General features: G+C 46.8%; 1 pseudogene; it reads right to left on the bottom strand.

Annotated features, from left to right (window-relative positions):
* Positions 1 to 2,135: 2,135 nt before the first annotated feature.
* Positions 2,136 to 2,645, bottom strand: LOC105104058 (ribosomal protein S6 kinase-like 1; annotated as a pseudogene).
* Positions 2,646 to 2,965: the final 320 nt, after the last annotated feature.

Here is a 2,965-nt window from a genome sequence, read left to right as displayed (position 1 = left end):
TAAATATATACACTAAAAGATCCTATTACCAGTTTGTCAGAGAATGAAAAATGCCTAGTGCCCAAATATATCAAGTATGCGAGCAGACAGATGCCTATGAAATATAATTTCATGGCTCTAGTTCAGGTTATCCATAAAAACACATTAAATTATTTTATTGTTTTCAGAGTAGGAGGGCAATTTGTATCTCAGAACATTACACAAATATTAATGCTGAAGTATCTGTCTTTCTTAAGGGAGAAAATATAACCTGATATTGGCATCCATGTGTTGATTCATCCATTTAGTCTGGGATTGCCTACGATATTCCCCATTTTCCATAATAATAGAATTATCGGGCTTGAGTGGCCAGATCATTTCTAGTGGTGTTTGAAAGATTCTAAACTAAAAAAATCAAGAAGGAAAATGGGATAAATTAATCAATTAAGACCAATTAGGAACAGAATATGCCTCCTTTTTTTTTAAGTGAAATAATGCCATTTATAGCAACATGGATGGACCTAGAGACTGACCATACTAAGTGAAATAAGTTAAAGACAAATATGAGATGATAGCACTTATATGTGGAATCTAAAAAAATGATACAAATGAACTTATTTATAAAACAGAAAGAGACTCACAGACACAGAAAACAGTTTATGGTTACCAAAAGGGAAAGTGGGGGAGGGATAAATTAGGAGTTCGGGATTAGCAGACATCAACCACTATATATGAAATAGATAAACAACAAGGTCCTCATGTAGAGCACAGGGAACTGCACTCAATATCTTGCAATAACCTATAATGCAAAAGAATGTAAATATGTGCGTATAGCTGAATCACTGTGCTGTGCACCAGAAACTAACACAACATTGTAAATCAACCAAACTTCAGTAAAAATAAATAAATACATTTAAACAATTCCCTTAAAAACAAAAGAAAGACCGGGCCTTACGAATATCAGGTAAGTTCTGCTATGGGGAAGGTGGAAGGCAGTTCTGAGGACCCGCTCTCAGCTTTTTAAAAATGAAATCTCTTTTTAAAAAATAAAACCCACTGACTTCTTGGGACAATTAAAGCTTTGGTGAAGCTTTCTTTTAAAATGCCCAAAGGATCAAAGGCCAGGAGGAATCTCTCCTTGAGCAAACAAATCCAAAATGTTCAAATAGGTTCTCAATCACCAAGGCCCTCAGGAGCCGGGCATGTGAGCCAATGCAGGACAGAGAGGGGCAGATTGAGGGCTGGTGCCCCATTAAAGCCCACAGCCCCTCCTCTGCTTCCCCTGACACTCAGGTATGTGAGCCAGCATTTCCAGATCTTCTGATTTTCCAGCAGAAGCAGAAAATCTGGACTTCTCCATGAAACCTGCCAACTTTTAAATTAAATGCTGATAACTAATAATAATTTTTTTTAAAAACCCTGTGTTTGAGCCAAAAAAGTAAGAAGTTACTTGGCTGGCCTCTTTCTTCCCCATCCCTGACTCAAGGCCCAGCTCCTGGATGAAGCTCAGCAAATAGGCAGTGTTGTCTCCCAAGGCCCCCTAAGAGCAGATCCCGGCAGCCCAGCCAGCTGTCTACCGAGTTCCTGACCCATCCACCTCGCTTTTCCCTGCCACCCCCTACCCCTGCCAATATCTCTTCAGTCTGGAGAGACCCCCCCAGCCACTCTAACCCTCACAATGGGGCATCTCTTGGGGCACAAGGCTTCCCAAGTGGACCCTTGCTCCTCCCGGGTCTGGGCTGCTGCAGGCAAGCACTGTCATCCCGCCCGCCTGGATCTGCCTGGGCAGAGCTCTGTAGTGGAACACGGTGACATCCATCCAGGCCTAGTTTTAGGGACCTGGGCACAGTAGCCCTAACATCTCTCCTAATCTGGAGAGACTGGTGTTCCTGGCTTGGGAGTGAGACAGGCAAGGAAGTGGGATTTCAGGAGGGAGGTGGAGTGGGTAAATTGAGTGCCCAAGAAAGTGTAAAAAAGGAAAGAGAAGACAGAACGGTTGGGATTGGCCTGAAGTTGCACTTCCCAAGCGCACAGGCCTCAGAATACGGGATTCCAAAAATGTTTTGCACATGACTGTCCTGGGGTTAAACAAATCCAAATTCGGGGAATTCTGTCCTAGACTTCCCTCTTGGAGATTCGCTGTGTACATTTGCATCCTAAAAGCATAAAAATTCCTTCTCGATGACTCCGACCACCCTGCAGCCCCTCAGCTGCTCCAGGGCTGAACTCAGTTGCGGATGGGCGGGAGCCCCAGGCTGCTGAAACCCGTGCCAGGACTGGCTCCGCTGCCCAGCGTCCTCTGCAGGTGGCAATTAAAGATCTCCTCCGCCCGCCGCAGGTACTTGGTAATTTTCAGCTTTACAGCCTCGCGTCTCTCCTTGTTGGGATGGACGTGCACGCCTCGGAGCAGAACGTCCATGCCGTTCTGGCAGTGATTGAAAGCTGCCTCGTAGCCCTGACCGACATCGCGTCCAGGGCCAGCCGGATCTGCGTGACTGCGTCCACCAGGTAGTCGCGCTTGGTCACATCAGGGCCCCCCGGAGCCACCTGGCTGTGAATCTGTTCCAGGTACACTCGGGCCTGGCAAAGTGCTTCTGAGCAGGACTGGGCTCCAGGCAAGGGCAAGGGCCAGGGCCGGGGTAACCCTCGCAGGCTACCAGGCTCATGGCTGCCCTGCGGCTGGGACCTGCCCGAGCCAGCAGTTTGGTCCGCGTGGCCAGACCTAGCCCTGCCGCCACAGCCCCTTCGCCCCTGTGGGGGACGTCGCGCTGCCTGCGGCTGCTCTCAGCCCTCCAGCCCCAAAATATGCCTCTTGAAACTAGAAATAAGCAGTGGAGAAAGCTATTAACATGGCAAATGAAATTATCTTAGGTAAATATTATCAGATTCCATGTAAACACTAGCCTGTAATGTCAAAGGGAGGAAATCAGTGGTCTCCTGTTGCTCCCTAACTTCAATACACGATTCTCTGATACATTTTCAAAAG

This window comes from Camelus dromedarius, chromosome 27, assembly GCF_036321535.1.
Source record: "Camelus dromedarius isolate mCamDro1 chromosome 27, mCamDro1.pat, whole genome shotgun sequence".
Taxonomy (NCBI): Eukaryota; Metazoa; Chordata; class Mammalia; order Artiodactyla; family Camelidae; genus Camelus; species Camelus dromedarius.
This window is presented reverse-complemented; position numbering and strand designations above follow the sequence as displayed.